The 23,926-nt window shown below is 37.9% G+C and overlaps 1 long non-coding RNA gene across 1 annotated transcript in view; it reads left to right on the top strand.

Moving 5' to 3' along the window:
• LOC118143011 (uncharacterized) overlaps positions 1 to 21,797 on the top strand; it is a 337,708-nt gene extending 315,911 nt beyond the window's left edge. The window contains exons 4-5 of the long non-coding RNA XR_013520239.1: positions 6,644 to 6,702; positions 20,153 to 21,797. This is a non-coding gene — a long non-coding RNA (uncharacterized LOC118143011). The remainder of the gene's footprint in view (positions 1 to 6,643; positions 6,703 to 20,152) is intronic.
• Positions 21,798 to 23,926: the final 2,129 nt, after the last annotated feature.

Here is a 23,926-nt window from a genome sequence, read left to right as displayed (position 1 = left end):
TCTGTGAGGTGGCTGAGCTGTGCTGGGGCACTCTCCATAGCCTGAAGCCAAGGGGCAAAGCGGCCAGACAGCAAAGACGGCGGCCTGTCTCTCCCGCTGGGAATTCTGTCCAAAGGCAGTGCAGAGCTGGTACGGACCTGAGAGCCCCAGCTAGGATGCCTGTCGTCTTAGGCCAGCGGGCCTTATTTTGTGAGGTTCAGTGGAGGTGAGGCCTGCAGTACATCACTGCTCAGCCCTCTGAATTAGCCCTTTTCCTGAGGGCATGTAACAGAGCCTGACTTACCCCATTGCTGGAGCTGGAGCTGCTAAGTCTGGGGTGCCCGGTGATCCAATGCTCTGGAGACTGCACATGCGCCTTAGTGGCAGCTCAGCCCAGGCACTGATAGAGGCAGGAGACAGCCAAATGCCTAGGCAAATAGGGAAAGGTCCCTGGAGAATCTCTGACCCACCCTACAAGTCAACACCAGATGCTTATGCATATAAAGAACCTACACAGGTGGTTCTGGGCATGCGTTCTCATGTACATCGTGGGCGGGGTATGGGATGGAGCCACCAGGAATTCGTGCCTTGTGTGGGGGGAGGAGCCTGGCCTCTTTAACTCCTCTGTAGTGGCCTGGCATTCAATTTTTTGCGAGATGGAAACCTGGGTGCAGGATCCCTCTCTGTGGAGAGCTTTCCTTTCACTTAATAAATTCCACTTCCCTTACTCTTCAATGTGTTCGAGACAAGAACCCGGATTTAGCTGAACTAAGGAGCAAAATATCCTGCATGAGCCCACATAGGGCTTCATATCAGTCTGAAGGCCCTCGTGGGGTGAGTTCAGGAGGGGATCTCCTGAGTCCAGGGCTGCAAAGGTCTGTGTCAGGGACAGGAGTCGTCAAGGACTCTCACTCACTCAGTCATTGATTCCCTGCAGAGGCAGAGCCTCCCCTGGTTCTGTGCCACTCCTCCTGGGCAGTTGTCCAGTCTCACTCCTCTCCATTCTCCACCAGTGGAGCTGATTCCTTGATTAATCCCAAGGTGTCCATCTGGATATTTCAGTTGAAGATCTATTGTTTACACTTTTTTTTTTTCTCTCTGTGAGAGCAGCACACAATAGCTGCTTTGAGTCAACCAACTTGAAGCCCTAACTGAGTGCTGATATTTTCATTTTAACAGGCAATTAAATTGATTGTACTGAATTTATAAACCCTGTTTCTTGAGCAGCAGCTCAAATATCAGTTCAGGGTTCTTTTTCTTTTTAATTTTGTGTGTTTATTTGTTTTAACCTTTATATGTGCTGTTTTGTGTTTGACTCAGGCATGTGTGGTTCAGGACGCAGCTGAAAATTTAAGCTGAGTCTATCACAGAACTTAGTGCCTCTCTACCTTGGTGTCTCTCTCATTTTTAGTATCCCCCCTTACTCTTCAACAGCTATGGTATTCCTGAACTTAACCCTCTGGATCTTCAGAGCAGCGAAAGTGTGAATTTTCTTCAACTTCAGCTTTTCCTCAGGCTAAAATTCCTAAAACAGAAAATTCAATGCATGTAAGACGCTTTTTCCAAGTTGATGGTCCAGTCCACGGTCTTATTTTATTCACATTTTTTGAAGTTGTTCATTTTTGTAGTTGTCTAGAGTTGTAGTTGATGTATTAAAGAACGTCAGTCGAATAGGAGCTTGATCAGCCTTCTAGGAAACAGTACTCGCTTCAAGCTATCTTGAGCTTATATGCCATCAGTCTTAACAAATGATGAGCTGGGCATGGCTCTGAAGTCCCAACAACTTGGACGGCTGAGGCAGGAGAATTGCTTGAGCTCAGGAATTTGAGGCTTGTGCAGTGCATTATGATCATGCCTGTGAATAGCCACTGTACTTTAGCCGGGGCCACATAGTGAGACCCCTGTCTCTAAAAAATGAAATGAAATGATGGCATGCAATTCAATAATTTTTATAACAGTTTTATTTAGATTAAAGTTACATACCATAAAATTCACCCATTCAAAGAATACAATTCATGTTTTTTAACTATAGTCACAGTTACATAATAATCACCATTGTCTAATTTTAGTACATTTTCATCACACACAGAAACTCTGTGACTATTAGCAATCATTCACCATTCATTTTCCCTGCAGCCCCTAGAAATCACTAAATTGCTTTCTCACCATATGGATTTTCCTATCCTGAATATGTTCTAGAAATGGAATCATAGAATATATGCTCTTTTGACTTGCTTCTTTTTCTTAACATAATGTTTTCAATGTTCATCTGTGTTGTACATGTATTAGTAATTCACTCATTTTTATTGTCAAATAACATTCCATTTTACAGATATGCCACATTTTGCCTATGCAACAGTAGGTGGACATTTGGGTTTGTTTTCCAGTGTTTTGCTATTATGAATACTGCTATGAACATCCCAGTACAAATATTTATGTGTACACATATTTTCATTTCTCATGGAATATACTTATGTGAGGGATAACTGGGTCATATGTTAAATCTTTGTTTAACTTTAGAGGAATTGTCAAACATTCCAAAGAGGCTTCAGCATTTTACATTCATAGCAATCTATTAAGGCTTCAGTTTCTTCACATTTTTGGCAACGCTTGTTATTATTTGTCTTTTTGATTTTTGTTATTCTAGTGAGTATGAAGTGGTATCACATTGTGGTTTTGACTTATATTTCTCTGTTGACTAGAAATGTTAACCATCTTTTAATGTGCTTATTGATCATTAATGTATTTTCTTTGGAGAAATGTCTATTCTAATCATTTGCCCATTTTAAAAAATTGGAGTATTTTTATTTTTATTGTTGAGTTATAAGAATGCTTTGTATATCTTGAACAGAAGTTCTTAGGAGATATAGGACTTGCAAATATTTTTCCCCATTCCAAAGGCTGTCTTTTCACTTCATTAGTAGTGTCTTTTGAAAATGAAAGTTTTTACATTTTAGTGATGTCCAATTTATTTTTTTTCTTTTCATACTTGTACTTTTGGTGTCATATTTAAGCAGCCATTATCTAATCCAAGGTCAATGAAGAATTATCATTATTGTTTTCTTCTAAGAGTTTTATAGTTTTAGTTCTTATATCATAGATTATGATCTGTTTTGAATTAATTTCTAAATGGAGTGTGAGATTGGGGCTCAATTCCATTTTATTTTACATGAAAATATCCAGTAGTGCCAGTGCCAAATCTTGAACAGATTTCTTTTCCCCCACTGAATTGACTTGGAACCCTTGTGAAAATCAATTTACCATAAACCTAAGAGTTTACTTCTGAACTTCCAGTTCTATTCTATTGCTCTATCTGTCTCTCCTTATGTCACTACCACACTGTCTTGATTATCATAGATTTGTGGTATGTTTGGAAACTGAGAAGTGTAAGTCCCCCAACTTTGCCCTTTATTTCAAGATTATTTAAGTTATTCTGGGTCCCTTGCATGTCCACGTACATTTCAGGGTAAGCATGTTAATGGTTTCAAAAAATAAAGCAGTATGAATTTTAATAATAGTTGCATTGAATTTATAGATTAATTTAGGGAATATGGCCGTATTAGTAGTATTGTCTTCCGATTCATGATCATAAGATGGCTTTCTGTTTATTTCAGTTTTCTTTAATTTCTTTCAATGTTATTTAGTAGTTTGGCCTACAAGTTTTGCATTTCTTTTGTTCTTTTAATTATTTTATTCTTTTCGATGATATTATAACTGTGATTATTTTCTTAATTTTATTTTCAGATTGTTCATTGCTGGTGCATGGAAATACAATTTATTTTTGCAGATTGATCTTTTAGTCTAAAACTGTGTTGAGACACTGGTTAATTCTGATAGGTTTTTTTTCTGAATTCTTCAGGATTTTTGTATATAAAATGATTTGGTGGTATTCTTTGTGCTATCTAATTCAGCTAACTGTCAACCCTGTGTATTTTATAGATGTTCTTTACCAAGTTGAGGAAGCTTTTACCAATTCTAGTTTAATATTTTCATCATGAAAAAAATTGGATTTCATCAAAATCTTTTTCATGTCTATTTAGATGAGCATGTGGTTTATTCTATATTGATATGGTGCATTTTATTAATTGATTTGGGAATGTTAAGTCAATCTTTGATTTCTAGAATAATTCAAATGGTTATAGTGATTAATCGTTTTTAGATATTGTTATATATTGCTAGCATTTATACATTACTAGAATTTTATTGAGAATTTTTGTATACTTAGGGAAATTGGTTTGTAGTTTTCTTAGAATGTTCTTGTCTGATTTAGAGATCAAAGTAAAACTAACTTCAAAAATGAGCTAAAATTGTCTCCTTTTTTGGGAAGCATTCATGGGAATTTGCTATTAATTCTTTTTTAAAAGTTCAGTAGAATTCATTAATGTACCCATCTATGCTTTTACCTTTTGTTATGACAAGCTTAAAAATTATTAATTTGATTTCTTTTTCTGTTATAATTATTCAGATTTTCTATTTCTTTTTGACTCCCATTTAGTAAATTCCATCTTTGGAGGCATTTTTCCATTTCATCTACAGTATCTGATTTGTTGGCACATAGTTGTGTATAACATTCCCTTATAATCCTTTTTATTTCTGTAAGGTCAGTCGTAATGCTCCTTCATTCATAACTGATTTTGGTAATTTGAGTCTTTCTTCTTTCTTTTCCTGCTAAACCTAATTACAGATTTGTCAATATTTTTTGCTTTTTAAAGATCAACTATTGATTTCATTGCTTTTCTGTATTGTGTTTCTATTCTCTATTTCATTTATTTTAGTTCCACTCGTTATCATTTTCTTCCGCTGCTTGCCTTGCATTTAGTTTATGCTTCTTTTTTTTTTTTAGGGTGAAAGTTTAGGTTATAGCTTTCAGGTCTTTCTTATTTTTTAATGTAGGCAGTTATTATAGCTATACATTTCCCTCTGAGCACGGACTTAGCTACATCCTGTGAATTTTATTACATGTTTTTATTTTCATTTTCATTCATTCATCTAAAAAATATTTTCTCTTTCTTTTTTCTCTTTTCTTTTCTTTCTTTTTTTTTTTGAGATAGAATCTTGCTCTGTAGCCCAGGCTGCTGTGCAGTGGTGCAATCTCAGCTCACTGCAACCTCCACCTCCCAAGTTAAAGCTATTCTTGTTCCTCAGCCTCCTTAATAGCTGGGATTACAGGCATGTACCACCACACCCAGCTAACTTTTATACTTTTAGTAGAGTTGGGGTCCTGCTATTTTGACCACACTGGTCTCAAACTCCTGTACTCAAGTGATCTCAGGCAGATACCTTTTAGTTTATTTTGTTCTTTTAATGGTATTTGACTTAACATCTTTGTCTTGTAAATCTAATATCTTGGGTTTTGTTTTGCTTTTTAACCCTAGTTTCTATTGATTGTTTTCTTTCCTGTGTATTGGACACACTTTTCTATTTTTTTATGTCTTGTAATTTTTATTGAAACCTGTATATTTTAAATAAGACAGCATAGCAACTCTGGGAATTAGGTCTCTACCCCTTTCCCAGAGTTTGTTGTTGTTTCTTTTTTTGTTGTTGTTTCTTTTTCTGTGTATCTGTTTCTTTGTTTAGTGACTTTCCTGGATTTATTCTGTAAAGTCTGTGTTCTTTGTTATGCACAGCCACTGAAGTCTTGTCACCACTCAGTTATTTTAGTAGTCGAATAATCATTGCACAGAAATTTCCTGAAATGTCTTAAACCAATAAGTCTCTCATCCTTTTTCGATAGGCCTCATGGTGTGGGTTGGGGTATGCTTTCAGTGCTCTAGCAGTTTATAGCTATGCTTTATGTCTCATGTCTTGTTTGCAAAGAGCCTTAGGTCAGCCCAGGAGACGATATTAAAATCTTCTCAAGTCTTTCTTGGCATATTCCAGCCCTGCATATGCACCTTTAGATTCCCAGGAACATGTTAGAACTTTTCAAAACTCCTTATGGAGGTCTCATTTTGCTTATTTCCTTTTTATTTTTTGGTCTCTTGTTTATCCCAACTGGAGTGGTGACCCTTGGTAGCTATGTTGTTTAGCAATTGCCTCTGATATTTTTTTAAAGTGTCCTGAACACAAATATTTTTCACTCATTGTGCTTCAAGTCAGTTTAAATAAAGACAGACCTTGAGAATGGGATTTTTTCAGTAGCTCCCAGACAGGTCAGATAATAACAGTTCTCTGGGGATGAAGTTTTGGGGGAGCTAAAATTCATTCTACTCCCTCCAGTGGCTGCTAGACTGCTGTGTTTCACAGGTACCATCATTCCAAACCTGCTGATTTTCAAGAATCTTACAGTGCTGGAAGAAAGGAAACAGGAATCGGGCAAGTTAAATTGTCGAAAAGCTGAATGTTCTCACTAAGACTCAGCCAGCTTCCTTGAATAAACTTCCTTGTATTGCAAGCCTTTGGTCAATTTCCAAAAAGATGATTTTAACAATTGTTTATCCGTATTCTCATTGCTTTTATGAAGGGATGGAGTTTTAAAAGTTCTTACTTCGCCAAATTTGCATTCCAATAAATTTAATAATTGACTTAATTTGTAAATATTTGTATTTACTATAGTACCGATAATTTAAGTACCTAATAAAGTGTTTGTAAAAAATTTTAAAACAAATGTGATAATAAATAAATAGAAATAAAACATCTAATATTCCCTTTTATTCCTCAACAGAGCATCTTTCTGGAATATGAGCTTCCGATTTTGAAGACATTTGTCAAATTTCACTTCTGGTATGACTGATATGTATAATAATCAGTATTTTTTAAAGCTTTTAAGTTTATAAGAAGTATATGTTTAAAACTTCAAACATCAGAGGGTATTCAGGAATTCTCTTTTTTAAGCAAGGGTAGTAATGAACACAATACTCCATATTCCATAAAAACTTTGGCTCTCACAAAGTGGAGCATGAATCTGCAAACTACAGACTGTAAGTCAAATCCAGCCTACTGGGGGCAAAGTCTTGCCAAGGCCTTTTTTTTTTGTTAAGTTGCTATTCAAAGGCAGAGATGAGTAGTTGCTACAGAGACTGTATGGCCCCCAAAGCCTAAAATGTTTACCATCTGGCCCTTTACAAAAAAATGTTTTCTCACGCATGGTGTAGAATAAGACTCACAGTTTGTACTGGACTCTAATGGAACAAGACTTACAGTTTTCTCTGGACTTTAGTGCTTCTCAGAACTTGGGATGCAACCAAATTATTAGCCGTATTTCAAAATAAGCACAGCTTGTTAAGTCCTGCCCCAGGAATCATAACAACAGTGAAATATTTGCTCTCTGATTTTCATTTTGGTTTGGTAGACGGTGAGCACTGTTAGGAGACTAGTGGTAGGAAGCCAAGCTAAGCTTCATAAGTGAAGGAGAAATAAAATCATTTGCAGACAACCAAATGCTAAGATAATTCATTACTGCCAAACTTGCCTTACAAGAGTACTAAACATGGAAATGAAAGAACAGTACTATCCATCACAAGCACACCCTTGAGTCCATGAACCGCTGACATTATAAAACAACTACACGATCAAGTGAATGTAACAACTAGCTAACAACACCATGACAGGATTACATTTGCACATATCAATATTGACCTTGAATGTATATTGTCTAAACATCACCCTTAAGAGGCAAAGAGTGGCAAGTCAGATAAAACAAGACCCAAATGAATATTGTCACCCACAGGCTCAAAGTAAAGGCATAGGGAAACACCTATCAAACAAATGGAAAACAAGAAAGATCAGGAGTGCTATTCTTATTTCAGACAAAACAGACTTTGAACCAATAACAATCAAAAAGAACAAAGAAGGGCCTTACATAATGATAAAGGGTTTAATTCAACAAAAAAATTGAAAGACCTAACCATCCTAAATGTATATGCACCCAACACTGGGAGCACCCAGATTCATAAAACATTCTTAGAGACCTATGAGGAGACTTAGCCAGTGGACAATAATTGCGGGAGACTTTAACACCCCCACTGGCAGTATTAGACATAGCATGGAGGCAGAGAATGATGAAAGATATTCAGGAAATAAACTTAATACTTTACCAGGTGGACCTGACAGATACCTACAGGAGCACTTCATCCAGCAACACAATATACATTCTTCTTATCTGCACATGGCACATACTCTAAAATCAACCATGCACTGGATAATAAAGTGATTTTCAACAAATTGTTAAAAAGCAAAGTCATACCAACCGCATTCCCAGACCATAGCACAATAAAAACAAAAATCAGTACTAAGAAGATCTCTAAAACAATACAATTACACGGAAATCAAACAGTTTACTCCTGGATGACTTTTAGGTAAACAATGGAATTAAGGCAGAAATCAAGAAGTTCTTTGAAACTAATGAAAATGAAGATACCACATACCAGAATCTCTGGAGCACAGCAGTGTTAGGAGGAAAGTTTATAGTGCCAAACAGCTACATCAAAACTGAGAAAAGCTCAAATTAATAACCTAACATCACAACTAGAGGAACTAGAGAAGCAAGAGCAAACCAACTCCAAAGCTAGTGTAAGAAAAAGAAATAACAAAAATCAAAACTGAACTGAATAAAATTGAGACATAAAAAACCCTACAAAAAATCAATAAAAACCAAAAGTTGGTTCTTTGAAAGAATGACTAAAATTGAAAGACCAATAGCTAGACTAATAAAGAAAAACAGATGATCCAAATAAACACAATCAGAAATGAGAAAGGAGATATTACCACTGGCTTCACAGAAACACAAAAATCCCTGAGACTACTATGAGCACATCTATGCGCACAAACTAGAAAACCTAGAAGAAATGGATAAATTCCTGGAACATATGACCTCCCAAGATTGAACCAGAAAGAACAGTCCAATAAGGATTTCTGAAATTGAAACTGTGAACAGACCAATAATGAGTTCTGAAATTGAATCAGTAACAAAAAACCCACCAACCGGAAAAAGTTCTGGACAAGACAAATTCACAGCCAAATTCTACCAGGCTTATAAAGAAGAGCTGGTACCAATACTCTTGAAACTATTTCTAAAAACTGAGAAGTAGGGACAGCTTCCTAACTCATTCTATGAGGCCACCATCACCCTGATACCAAACCTGGCAGAAACACAAGAAAAGAAAACTTCAGGCCGATATCCTTAATGAACATAGATTCAAAAATCCTCAATAAAATGCTAGCTAATATGGTTTGACTCCGTGTCATCTTGTAGCTCCAATAAGTCCCCTGTGTTGTGAGATGGACCCAGTGGGAGATGACTGAGTTGGAGCAGGTCTTTCCCATACTGCTCTCATGATAGTGAATGGGTCTCATGAGATCTGATGGTTTTAAAAATGGGAGTTTCTCCGCACAAGCTCTTTGCCTGCTGCCATCCACATAAGATGTGACTGGCTCCTCTTGCCTTCCTGCCGTAATTGGGAGGCCTCTCCAGCCACATGGAACTGTAAGTCTAATAAATGTCTTTCTTTTGTAAATTGCCAAGTCTCATATATGTCTTTATCAGCAGCATGAAAACTGACTAATATAGTAAATTGGTACCAGTAGAGTGGGGTGCTGCTGAAAGGATACCCCAAAATGTGGAAGCAACTTTGGAACTGGATAACAGGCAGGGGTTGGAACAGTCTGAAGGGCTCAGAAGACAGGAAAATGTGGGAAACTTTGGAACTTCCTAGAGACTTGCTGAATGGGTTTGTCCAACATGCTGACAATGATATGGACAATGAAGTCCAGCTTGAAGTGGTCTCAGATGGAAATAAGGAACTTATTGGGAACTGGAGCCAAGGTGACTCTTGTTACATTTTGGCAGAGATTGGTGACATATTTCCCCTGCCCTAAATATGTGGAACTTTGAACTTGAGAAAGATGATTTAGGGTATCTGGTGGAAGACATTTCTAAGTGACAGAACATTCAAGATGTGACTTGGGTGCTGTTAAAAGTATTCAGTTTTAAAAGGGAAACAAAAGCATAAAAGTTTGGAAAATTTGCAGCCTGACATGGGATAGAAAAGAAAATCCCATTTCTGAGGAAAAATTCAAGCTGGCTGCAGAAACTTGAATAAGTAACAAGGAGCTGAATGTTAATCACCAAGACAATGTCAAAAATGTTTCTAGGTCATGTCAGAGACCTTTGCAGTAGCCCTTCCAATCACAGGCCCAGAGGCTGAAGAGGAAAAATGGTTTCGTGGATGGGGCCTCAAGGGTCCTTCTACTGTGTGCAGTCTAAGGACTTGGTGCCCTGCATTCCGGTTGCTCCAGCTGTGACTAAAAGGAGGCAAGGTACAGCTCACACTGTTGTTTCAGAGGGTGGATGCCCCAAGCCTTGGCGGCTTCCACATGGTGTTAGGCCCGTGGATGCACAGAAGTCAAGAATTGCACCTAGATTTCAGAGGATGTATGGAAACATCTGGATGACCAGGCAGAAGTTTGCTGCAGGGGTGAAGTGCTCATGGAGAACTTTTGCTAGGGCAGTGCAGAAGGGAAATGTGGGGTCAGAGCCCCACAACAGAGTTCCTACTGGGGTACCACCTAGTGGAGCTGTGAGAAGAGGGTCACTGTCTTCCAGACCCCAGAATGGTAGCTCCACCAACAGCTTGCACCATGCACCTGGAAAAGCCACAAACACTCAGTATCAGCCCATGAAAGCAGCCAGGAGGGGCCCTATACCCTGCAAAGCCCCAGAGGCAGAGTTGCCCAAGGTCATGATGCAAGGTCATACCTCTTGCATCAGTGTGACCTAGATGTGAGACATGGAGTGAAAAGACATAATTTTGGAGTTTTAAAATTTGACGACTCTGCTGGATTTTGGGCTTGAATGGGACCTATAGCCCCTTTGTTTTGGCCAATTTCTCTCATTTGAAATGACTGTATTTACCTAATTTCTGTTCTCCCATTGTATCTAGGAAGTAACTCACTTGCCTTTTGACTTTACAGGCTCATAGGGAGAAGGGAATTGCCTTGTCTCAGATGAGACTTTGGACTGTGGACTTTTGAGTTACTGCTGAAATGAGTTGAGACTTCGGGGATCATTGGGAAGGCATAATTGGTTTTGAAATGTGAAGATATGAGATTTAGGAGGGGCCGGGTGGAATAATATGGTTTGGCTCTGTGTTCCCACCCAAATATCATCTTGTAGCCCGCATAATTCCCAGGTATTGTGGGAGGGACTTGGTGAGAGATTATTGAATCATGGAGCAGGTCCTTCTCATGCTGTTCTCATAATAGTGAATGGGTCTCATGAGATCTGATGGTTTTGAAAACAGTAGACTCTCTGCACAAGCTCTCTTTTTGCCTGCTGCCATCCACATAAGACATGACTTGCTCCTCCTTGCCTTCTGCCATGATTATGAGGCCCCTCCAGCCACTTGGAACCATAAGTTCAATAAATCCTTTTTCCTGTATAAATTACCCAGTGTCAGGTATTTCTTTATTAGCAGCATGAAAATGGACTAATACACTAGCAAACCAAATCCAGTAGCACATCAAAAAGATAATTCATCACCATCAAGTAGGCTTTACCCTGAGATGCAAATTTGGTTTAACACACAAATCAATAATGTGATTCATGACCCGCGCCCCCCACCCCACAAAACAAAACAAAACAAAGAACACTTGATCCCCCCATAGATGCAGAAAGGCTTTTGATAAAATTTAACATTTCTTTATGTCAAAAGCCTTCAAGAAACTGAACATCAAAGGAACATATGTCAAAATAATAAGTCATCTAAGACAAACCCACAACCAACATTATACTGAATGCGCAAATCTGAAAGCATTCTTTCTGAGAACCAGAACAGGGTTAGGATGCCCACTTTTACCACTCCTATTTAATATAAGTACTGGAAGTCCTAGCCAGAGCAATGAGACAAGATAAAGAAATAAAAGTTATCCAAATAAAAAGAGAGAAAGTAAAACTATCTCTCTCTGTAGATGATACGATTCTATACTTAGAAAACCCCATGTTTTCTGCCTGAAGGCTCCTAGATCTGATAAACAATTTCAGCAAAGTTTCAGGATGCAAAATCAATATACAAAAATTAGTAACCTGTCTATACCCCCATAATATCCAAGAGCCAAATCAAGAATTCAATCCCATTCATGATGGCCATAAAAAGAATAAAATACCTGGAAATAAAGTTAACCAGGGAGGTGAATAATTTTGACAATGAGAATTATAAAGCATTGCTGAAAGAAATCACTGGTGACACAAACAAATGGAAAAACTTTCCATAGTCATGGATAGGAAGAATCAATGTTGTTAAAATTGTTAAAATGGCCCCACTGCCCGAAGCAATTTAATGCTATTCATATCAAACTACCAAATTCATTTTTCACAGAATTAGAAGAAAAATTCTAAAATTCATATGGAACCAAAAAAGATTTTGAATAGTCAAAGCAGTGCTAAGCCAAAAGAACAAAGCCATAGGTATCATGCTACCCAACTTCAATCTATACTACGAGTGTAAGATAACAAAAACAGCAGGGTACTAGTACAAAAATACACACATAGACCAATGGAACAGAATAGAGAGCCCAAAATAAGGCCACACATCTACAACCATCTGATCTTTGACAAAGCTGACAATAAGAATCAACGTGGAAAAGCTTCCCTATTTAATAAATGGCATTGGGATAACTGGCCCGCCACTTGCAGAAGATTCAAAATGGACCCCTTCCTTTTACCACATACAAAAATCAACTGAAGGTGGATTATATGTTTAAAGGTAAAACCTAAAACTATAAAAACCCTAGAAGAAAACCTAGGAAATACCATTCTGGAATCTGGAAATGATTTCATGAATAAGACTCCAGAAGAAACTGCAACAACAACAAAAAATTGACAAGTGAGACTGACAAAGTTTAGATATTTGTTCCTGCCCAAATCTCATTGAAATGTAATCCCAAACACTGAAGATGGGGCCTGGTAGGAGGTGTTTGGATCATGGGTCAGACCACCCTATGAATGTCTTGGGCTACCCCCTTAATGATAAGTGAGCTCTCCCTTTAAGTGAACATGAGATCTGGTCATTTAAAAGTGTGTAGCACCTCCCCTTCCCCACCCTCTGTTTCTCTCTTGTTCCTGCTTTGCCTTGTGAAGTGTTTTCTTGCTCTTTGCTTTCTGCCATGAGTAAAAGCTACTTGAGACCTCCCTAGTAGCAGATGCTGGTGCAATGCTTCCTGTACAGACTGCAGAACTGTGCCAATTAAACCTCTTTTCTCATAAATAACTCAGTCTCCTATATTTCTTCATAGCAATGCAAAAACAGCCTAATACAGAAAATTAATACAGAGAAGTGGGACATTGCTTTAAAGATACCTGAAAATGTTGACACGGCTTTAGAACTAGGTAATGGGCAGAGGTAGGGAGAGTTTGCAGGGTTCAGAAGAAGACAGGAAGATGAGAGAGAATTTTGAACTTCTTAGAGATTGACTAAATGATTGTGACCAAAACGTTAATAGTAATATGGATGTTGAAGTCCAGACTGCTGAGGACTCAGGTAGAAATGAGGAACTTACTGGGAGTGGTGCAAAGGGCACACATGTAATGCATTAGCAAAGAACTTGTCTATATTGTGTCCATGACCTAGAAATCTCTGAAAGTTTAAACTTGAGAACAATATTTTAGTATATCTGGTGGAGGAAATTTCTTTTCTTTCTTTCTTTTTTTTTTTTTTTTTTGAGATGGAGTCTCACTGTATCACCAGGCTGGAATGTAGTGGCGCAATCTCAGCTCACTGCAACCTTTATCTTCCAGTTCAAGTGATTCTCCTGCCTCAGCCTCCTGAGTAGCTGGGACTACATGCACATGCCACCACACCCAGCTAATTTTTACATTTTTAGTAGGGGCAGGTTTCACCATGTTGACCAGGATGGTCTTGATTTCTTGACCTTGTGATCTGCCTGCGTTGTCCTCCCAAAGTGCTGGAATTACAGGGGTGAGTCACTGCACCCAGCCTGGTGGAGGAAATTTCTAAGCAGCAAAATGTTCAAGATGTGGTATAGCTGATTTTAACGACCTACATTCAGATATAGGTGAAAAAAATGACTTAAAGTTGGAACTTATACTTAAAGGGGAAGCAGAGTGTAAAAGTTTGGAAAATTTGAAGCCTGGCCATGTGAAAGAGAAGGAAAAAGCTTTTTTAGATGAGGAAATCAAGCAGAATGTGGAGCAACCACCTCCTAGAAAAATTTGCATAACTAAAAGAGAGCTGAGTAATATCCAGAATCTACAAAGAACTAAAACAAATTTACAGGAAAAAACAGACAACCTCATCAAAAAGTGAGCAAAGGATATGAACAGACACTTCTCAAAAGGAGACATTTATGCAGTCAACAAACCTGAAAAAAAGGTCATTATCACTGGTCGTTAGAGAAATGCAAATTAAAACCATATTGAGATACTATCTCATGACAGTTAGAATGGCGATCATTAAAAAGTAGGAAACAACAGATGCTGGAGAGGATGTGGAGAAATAGGAATGCTTTTATGCTGTCAGTAGGAGTGTAAATTGGTTCAGCTATTGTGGAAGATAGGGTGGTGATTCCCCAAGATTCTAGAACTAGAAATATTATTTAACCTGGCAATCCCATTACTGGGCATATTCCCAAAGAATTATAAGTTGTTCTGTTATAAAAACACATGCACACATATGTTTATTGCAGCACTGTTCACAATAGCAAAGACTTGGAACTAACCCAAATGCCCATCAATGATAGACTGGATAAAGAAAATGTGGCACCATGGAATACTATAGAGCCATAAAAAGGACAAGTTCATGTCCTTTGTAGGGACATGGATGAAGCTGGAAACCATCATTCTCAGCAAACTAACACAAGAACAGAAAACCAAACACTGCATGTTCTCACTCATAAGTGGGAGTTGAACAATGAGAACACATGGACACAGGGAGGGGAACATCACACACCAGGGCCTGTTGTGGGGCAGGGGGTTAGGGGAAGGATATCATTAGGAGTAATACCTAATTAATGTAGATGACAGGGTGATGGATGCAGCCAGCTACCATAGCGCTTATATATTTATGTAACAAACCTGCATGTTCTGCACACATATCTCAAAACTTAAAGTAAAATAAAAATAAATAAAAAAATGTAAAAAGAGAGAGCCAAGTATTGATAGCAAATATAATGGGAAACTTTAACTGCAGTGCCTCCCATCACAGGCCCAGCAACCTAGGAGGGAATCATAGTCTCTTGAGCCAGACTCAGGGCCCCACTGACCCGTGCAGCCTTGCGACACTGCTTCCTGCATCCTCGTTGCTCCAGTTTGAGCATTGACACGAAGGGCCAGATGCTGTTTGTGCCACCACTACAGAGTGCTCAAGCTGCCATAAACCTTTGTATCTTCCCTATGGTATTAAGCCTGCAGGTGCACAGTTGTGCAAGAGTGAATAAGGTTTGGGATCCTCTGCCTAGATTTCAGAGGATGTGTGGAAAAGCCTGAATTCCCAGGCAGAAGTCTGCTACTGGGGTGGAGCCCCCACAGAGAACCTCTACTAGGACAGTGCCAAGTAGAAATGTGAGGTTGGAGCCCTTACAGGGGACTGCCTACTGGAGCTGTGGGAAAGGGGCACCATCCAGCAGACCACAGAATGGTAGATCCTCTTGCAGCTTGCACAGGGCCCGTGAAAAAGCTGCAGGTGCTCAATTACTCCTGAAAGCAGCTGTAGAGGCTGTACCCAGCAAAGCCACCAGGGTGGAGCTGTCCATGGCATTGGGAGCTTAGCCCTTGCACTGGTATGCCCTGGATGTGGGACATGGAGTCAAGGGAGATTATTTTGGAGCCTTACAATTTAATGGCTGTTCTACTGGGTTTCAGACTTGCATGGGGCCTATATCTCCTTTCTTTTGTCCAATTTATTCCTTTTGTAACTAAGACTGTTTACCCACTGCCTGTACCCCCATTGTATCTTGGAAGCAAATAATTCGTTTTGCCTTTACAGGCTCGTAGGTGGAAGGAACTCATTTCCAGATAAGACTTTGGATTTGGGACTTGGGACTTTTGAGTTAATGCTGTAATGTGTTCCGACTTTGCAAGGACTATTAGGAGATTATTGTATTTTGAAATGTGAGAATAACCTGAGATTTGGGAGAGTCTAGGAGCAGAATAATGTAGTTTGGATATTTGTCTCTGCCCAAATCTCTTGATGAAGTATAATCCCCATTGTTGGAGATGAGCCCTGGTGGGAGGTGTCTGGATCATGGGGCCATCCCTCATGAATGGTTTTGGCTATTCCCTTGGTGATAACTCCTCTTTCCTACCCTCTCTCTTGCTCCTGCTTTCACCACATGAAGCACCTGCTCTTGCTTCACCTTCTGCCATGAGTAAAACTTTTGAGGCCTCCCTAGAAGCAGATGCTGGTCCAGTGCTTCCTGTATGGCTGGCAGTACCATGAACCAATTAAATGTCTTTTTGTATAAATTACCCGGTCTCGGGCATTTATTTATAACAGTGCAAGAATGGCCTAATACAAGGACCTTATTAAACCAAAGAGCTTCTGCACAGCAAAAGAAAATATCAACAGAGTAAATAGACAGCTGGCAGAAAGGGAGAAAATATCTGCACACTATGCATCCAAATAAGGTCTAATATCCAGAATCTGTAAGGAACTTAAACAAAATTAATAAGCAGAAAACAACCCCATTAAAAATTTGGCAAAGGACATGAACAGACACTTCTCAAAAGAAGACTTACATATACAGCCAGCAAGAATATGAAAAACAAATGCTCAACATTACTAATTATTAGAGAAATGCAAACCAAAACCACACCTGTCAGAATGCATATTTTTATAAAGTAAAAATCTACTGATGCTGGTGAGGTTGTGGAGAAAAGGGAATGCCCATATACTACTGGTGGTAACGTAATTAGTTCAGCCACGATTGAAAGTTTGGAGATTTATCAAAGAACTTAGATCTACCATTTGACCCAGCAATCCCATTACTGGGTATATTCCCAAAGAAATATAAATTGTTCTACAAAGACATGAGGCACACATATGTTCATTTCAGCACTATTCACAATAACAAAGACATGGAATCAATGTAAATGCCTATCAGCAGTGGACTGAACAAGGAAACGTAGTTCATATAAACCATGGAATGCTATGTAACCATAAAAAACAATGAAATTCTGTCCTTTGCAGCAACATGGATGGAGCTGGAGGCCATTATCCTAAGCAAATTAACACAGGAACAGAAAACCAAATACTGCAAATTCTCACTTATATATAGGAACTAAGCATTGAGTACACATGGACACAAAGAAGGAAATACTAGATACTGGAGCCTACCTCCTAGTGGGTGGAGGATGGGAGGAGAGTGAGGATCAAAAAACGACTTATCAAGCACTACACTCATTACTTGGACATGAAATTATCTGTACATCTAATCCCTGTAACACATAGTTACCTGTCTAACAAACCTGCACATATACCTCCTTGAACCTAAAATAAAAGTCGGAAACCAAACAAACAATTCTTTGTGGTTTCCTTATACCCTACCCACACTTTTATAAATAATTGCTGTACTTAACTCTCTTAAATGATATTAATTTGAGTGTTCCTTCCCTTTCAGCTGGAAATCTAATACCTGAAGTCTTTCTTCTCTTCTTAGCCATAAACTTTTAGTCCATTCTTTCTCCATATTAAATGTTTAGTCCTCAAATACTATCTTTCTCTCTCTGCTTTGTGCTACCTGAAATTTAATAATTCTACTTTATATTTTTTAACAAAGTTATTAATATAATTGTAAACAGTTTAGGGGCAAGAATAATACCGATAGAAAGTTACTATAACACACCCTCCCTCCCTCCTGATTGAGTGGATTTATTTATAACATACATTAGTATAATTCAACCAGTTACTAATTTACTGAGAGAGTTTTTGATCTTTATGGCTGCATTGTGGCCATTCTTTAATTTCCATGCCCTCTGATTCCTCCGAAGGCCATAATCATAGGAATTACAAGATTTCAGTGGTTACACATATTTAGCCTCTCTTTATCCCTCAATCTTCAGCTTCTGCCAGGTAGCAGACAGAAATTCAGATATACTTGCCAACTGGCAGTCCAATGGCAGATTTCAGCTTATTTGATCTTGGCCTCCCTTTGAAGCATCGTGTAGGAAGCCCCTGTGATGATGCTCTCATGATACTTGCTGTTTTACACCTGATCACACCTGTTGACATTAAGGAGCAACAAAATACTAACAACAGACTTTTCTTAATTTTCCTCTGTAGCCAGACTGCATCACACTGAGCACCGTGAGCTAGAGAATTAAGATCAATCTGAGGTATCTGGTGAAGCTAGTCCATTTGACATGACACCATAATATATTTTATTTAAACTACATAATATCTTATGTTTGTAAAGGTCTCTGTATTCTGATTATGGATAAGCATAAGCAAAGACAGATTTTTCAAAATTCTCTGTAAGTAATTGGCTCATAATTGCTTTTATGGAATTGCTCATCAGTAATCTGTCATTAAATCTTCTTCAGAGTCTTATATAAATGATCAAAAATAAACACATAAATTATTTTGTGTTTATGAGGATACTGCTCTTATTTATACAAGTATTTTCAGTCCCTAAATATATTTTCATGAATCAAAGTCAACTTTAGAGTATTATCTCTTTATGAGATAGACATTGACAGTAGGTAGGAGAAAAAAATATGTAGAAAGATTTCAAATTTCAATTTGGGTCTTAACTTCTTGGATTCTATAGAGAAGAACTAGGAAACCTGCAAACTCATTTCATTGTTGTGTTTCCTTTAAGGATTGGGAGGATATTGATTAATTAATGAAGAAACAGGTCAATAGGGGACCACAAGTTAAAAGGGCTAAATCATTATTACTAACTAGTGATTCTTCTACCCTTACTTACTAATGTGAATATGTGACCATTTCAAAAATGAAAAGTGGATAATGTAATATCTTTTTTCTTGTTTTTCCTTAAATAATAACAATGCTAATAGTAATAGTAAATATTTAATACACACTTACTGTGGTTGGCCCAAATCTGGAAATATAATCAAATATGCTCTAAAACGGTTATTAGGTTATTAGTGTTACATTACAATATATTATTTGTTCAGAAGCCTTACCTGATACTTTCAGTGCCTTGCCTCTCATCAGGCTGGAAAGGATCATCCTCAGATAAGCTTCACAGAACTTGCATCTTATATGGTTGAAAGGCATGTGTTTTGGGAATCACTGGGACAGTTCTGCAAGGCACCTCCAATTCCTTGGGTGTTTGACAAAATGATCTCTTTCGTTGGTTATGACCGTGTCTGTGACTATTTCCTCTACCTTGTTGGAAATAGATAATTGTTCACAGAAGAGTTTGTCTAACACACTATATTCTTGAATTTTTAAACTATTTTTCTAATTGTACTATGGGAAATGTAGCTCTTCCAAGGTGATATGCAAAGAAGGGCTCTGCAGTCGTTACAATCAGCCCTTTCATTTACTTATCAGCATCAGCTCAATGTCTTCATCTTTCATCAACCCGTCAAACATATAAGATGACGATATCTATGTTTCCAGATTTTACAGAACCTCCCGTATATGCTGGGAAATCTTCTGAGGGAATCTTCTAAGAATTTTTCATTTAATCCTTTTAACAAATCTGAGTTGGCTTTTATAATTATTTCCATTTCACAGAGGAAAATGTAAAGGCCATTAACAAGGACATTAACTAACTTGCTCAAGATCACATAGCTGGTAAATGTCTAATCATGGGTCTTGAGTTTTAGGAAGGAGAATAAAAGGAGAAAAATGAGTGAAGTAATATTGTATTAGGTAGTAGAACACAAATATTTTGCTGTATGTTTATACAATCTGACTGAATGTTAATGTCACCTGCTTTCTTGCTTGGATATTAGGTGTCAAACTTTTAAGACATGTCAAAATGGTTTTCAGAGAGTTTTTCTGATATCCATACTTTTCCATGCAAGTACTGTGTGGCCATGGACAAATTTTTAGCATCTTCATGCCTTCAAAAAATAGAGATGGTTATTCTAGTCCTCTATCAGGTAAGTTGCTGTTTGAGAATTTGAATGTAAACTCTTTTTTTTTATTTCCTTGGAAGAAAGTCACACTATAAAAGCAAATTTGGGCTATTATAATGACAAGTGTGTGAGTGTACATTAATTTCTCCCTTATGTTCTTATTGCCAGCAGATGGAGGTCGAAATTGAATTGCTGCTGACTGTTGTCCCTTGTTATGGCCTGTGGAGATATGACAATTGAGGAAGAACTTAGAGGAATGCCAAGTAACAGAGCATAAAGCTGTGGGTGTGGCCCACTGCCTTGGACATTTTATGGCTGATAGCACTTGGCAAGGAAAAAATGCAGCCTTGACAGTAGCTTTGCAGATAGATTTCAATATCAGCCATGCCTCCACAATCACCTCTATTTGATATGTCCTTTAATATATGCTTTGTCAAAATCCACTCTTCTAATACTCACCTACTTCACTGGTACCTAAATAACTAAATAAATAACACTGGAAGAATTTCTTTGTTTCATTACACATTTGGGCACAGATAGTACAGGCAAGGCACATTAAACTCCTTGTCTATCTACTTTCAATTCCTTTTGGGCTTGTCTTTTTTTTTTGGTCTGTTTATTTGTCTAACCAGAGATTCTTTTCACCTAGGGAATCCTTGGATGCTTTTCCAGGGGTGCCTGATCCATGTGAACTGAAAACTCTGTATCAGTGCATGCAACAAAGTTCATGTTTTCCCTTTAGAGCGAAAGTCTGTAGCTTTCACAAGATTCTCAAAGGAGCTTGGGACTTCAAAAAGTTTATGAATTCCTGCTTTGGATCTTTGGTTTATGGAGCAATGAAACTTTGTATGTTTGCTTTAACGATTGAGGCACAGCATTTTATGTGAATTAGAACAAGGGAGTGGTGGAGAAAAACAGCTTGGAGGGCATTATTACCTTTCCCAATCTTCACTTCTTGTCATGAATTATTAATCATGAGGTAACACTTTATCTGATGCTTTGAAAACTCTCCCCCTGGTAAGAACAGCCTAATTGAATTGGATGAAGTGGAGCAGGAAGAACTAAACATGGACGTTGATGGTTTCACCAAAAGCAATTATACACCCTACAGCCTCCTCCACCTGTTTGAAAACCCAAGGCCCACTAATTCTCATACCACAAGGGAATGAATGGAAAAGTAGAAGAAAAATTAAAATTGTTAAGCTTCAAACATATCTTCCTTGAGAGTACTCCACTTGGCAAAAGAGTGTATGTGGGGCTGAGAGAGAGAGTAAGGGATGTGGTAAAGGGTCTGATATACTGGAGATCAGAGTAGAAGCCAGTCCAGCTTCTCTGGAGGGCAACTTGGCAACATAACAAAAACTCTAATGCAGGCATAATTCTGCTCAGTAATATCAGTTTTAGGAGGCTCAGTTCAGTAACGTACATGGATCTAAGAATTTTAAATAATCCGTATGTGTAATAGAATATGAAACAGTCATTAGCTTAATGATAAAAACATTTTGACATGAAACTATATTTTTATATTTTCTTTTTAAAAAGATAATAAACCAATATGTGCATGTGCAGAGTATAGTACAATCTCCCATTGATAAGAAAAGTAATATAGAATTGGAGAATATGTGCCTTAAGGCACATTTATATATAAGCATAGAAAATAATCTGATGGGATATGTATTAAATGATAAATATGGTCCCCAATGGGTGATGCAATTGTGGTTAATTTACTTTTGCCTATATTTATTTTCAACTTTTTTCTATAATAAGCATGTACTACTTTTGTCATTACATGTACTAATAAAAGTCTAGACAATGTCTTGTTTTTTTGAAGTTATAGACTTTAGGTCTAACATCAACAATCTTATAGGCAAAAAAGGCCAACCCTTGCCAACCTTCAAAGTCTGGGTTCCAACCATCAGAAACTGTAGCAGACAGAGGTGATGGAGAGGGCCCTCCCTGTCTTCAGCTGACAAGGAGAGGCTAGTCCTGGGCTCCTTCCCTAGGTCTGAACAATTCCCTTCTATCCACAACCACAGGTTAAACCAAAGTTTCAGCCAGGTTAAATAGTACATAGAAATGAATATAAAGATATTTTAAAATAAAACAAAAAATAAGCTCTGTTCCTAGCAGAATTTCCTGCTTCACGCCACGTACATGCTACCTTTCCTTAAGTCTCTGCACTTCTCTAGTAACAGCATTTTTCACACTATGCTAGAAATACCCTGTTTGTTTGCATTATGGAATGCAAACCCTTTTCATCTTGATTTCCATTATATTCCTAGTGTCTAGCACAAGACTCCAACAATAAGTGTTGAATGAATGAATGACTAAATGAATACATAGATGAAGACCATCAAGGAAGGACCAATTCAGCTATCTTGGTTTTCCAAAACACAAACATAATAAAATCTAAGACCAGGAGACAGATATGTTTCCAAAGCTAATCAAAATAGGGCAGGCGTCACAGTGGGGTAAGTAATGGTGACCCAAAATCATGTATGTGGGGCTTTGGGAGGGCTGGCAAGGAGGGAAGGAGTGCTGCAAAAACCCAGCTGAAATGAAAAGGCAAAGATGAATTGCTGCAGTTATATTCCATCATTATAAATGACATTACCATAAGGATGGAGGAACAAAGGTTGTTTAGTTTGCAGAGAAGTAGATTCTTGAATGGGTGAAAATTAAATCTGCTGGATGATTTGAAGTGGAGATATCACACAGGATGATTTTAGCCACATAAACAAGAATGGCCTTGTGCAATGATTTCTATTCAACCCCCCTGGCTTCCTGGCCTAAGCTGATTATTATTAAGCATTTATGTGGCATTTCATATGTACAAGTACTTTACAATCATTTATTATTTATTCCTCACAACGTGAGAAAGCCACAAATCAAGGGCAGGGATAAAGTTAATACAATTTTATTAAACAAGAGGAGTGTGCCTAGCAGCAGGCTCAGCTACAACCAAGGAGTGTGACCTCGCTGGAGAGAAACAATGTGACAATTACTTTTTTTTCTTTTTGTGTTGCAATTTACACTTTTAATCAGTATAAAGTCAGGTGATTCTGCACATCTGGGAGACCTCTAGGGAGTCTGGCAGCCTGATGTGCCAACTCAAGGGAAAGCCTGCCTCTGAATCTGTCATTCCTCTGGAGTTTCTCCCTCCATTTCTCCCTTTCTTCTTTTTGTTTTTAGCTTTTACTTCCTATATTTATTTATCCTCTTTCTCTTCTTTCCTTCCTTTGTATTTTTCTCTCATTTCTGTTTTTATTTCCTTCCTCCTTTTCATCTCTCTTTTTCTGATTCTCTTTTCTTCTCTCTCTGCTTCTTTGCTTCTCTGTCTCTTTGTGTGTCTGTTACACACACACACACACACACACACACACTCAGAGTCACTAACAGGGGAGAAAGCAGAATCTAAAATGTTGGGAGATTCAGAAGGTCATTTCTCTGTGAGGCAGCACTCCTTCACTGCCTTCTTCTGAGACCTGACACAGGGAAAATTTTAACTCAATTTGTACAGGGAGAATAATGCCACTGTTAATCCAAGTTGCTTGGAAGGTGATTTAAAAACCATTCCAGGTTGTTTTACTCCCACTGCTAGTGTTCTTCAGGCACTTCTCATAAATGCTAATGAATAATTCACCTTGGTAGTATAGATAAACAGGCTGGTGGTGTCATTTGGAAATCATTCAAATTGACTAATTAGTCATTTCCTGTAGATCTTATTTAACAAAGGAAAAGGGATTTTGGGATATCTGGTGAATTATACATCATTACATTACTAAAAACTTAATAGTTCATATTAGTTTGAGGAAGGATCAACCTAACTTAGTGAAAAAGCCTGAATGGTTGCAAAGATTAAAAATTATATATAAACGTACTACAATCTAGGCAGAATTTTATTAGACAGTGAACAAAAATACCTTAGCTGGAAGCTTCATT

The sequence above is a fragment of the Callithrix jacchus genome, chromosome 7 (genome assembly GCF_049354715.1).
Source record: "Callithrix jacchus isolate 240 chromosome 7, calJac240_pri, whole genome shotgun sequence".
NCBI classification, from domain to species: domain Eukaryota; kingdom Metazoa; phylum Chordata; class Mammalia; order Primates; family Cebidae; genus Callithrix; species Callithrix jacchus.
The sequence above is the reverse complement of the archived record's forward strand: the minus strand, read 5'-3'. Positions and strand labels throughout refer to the sequence as shown.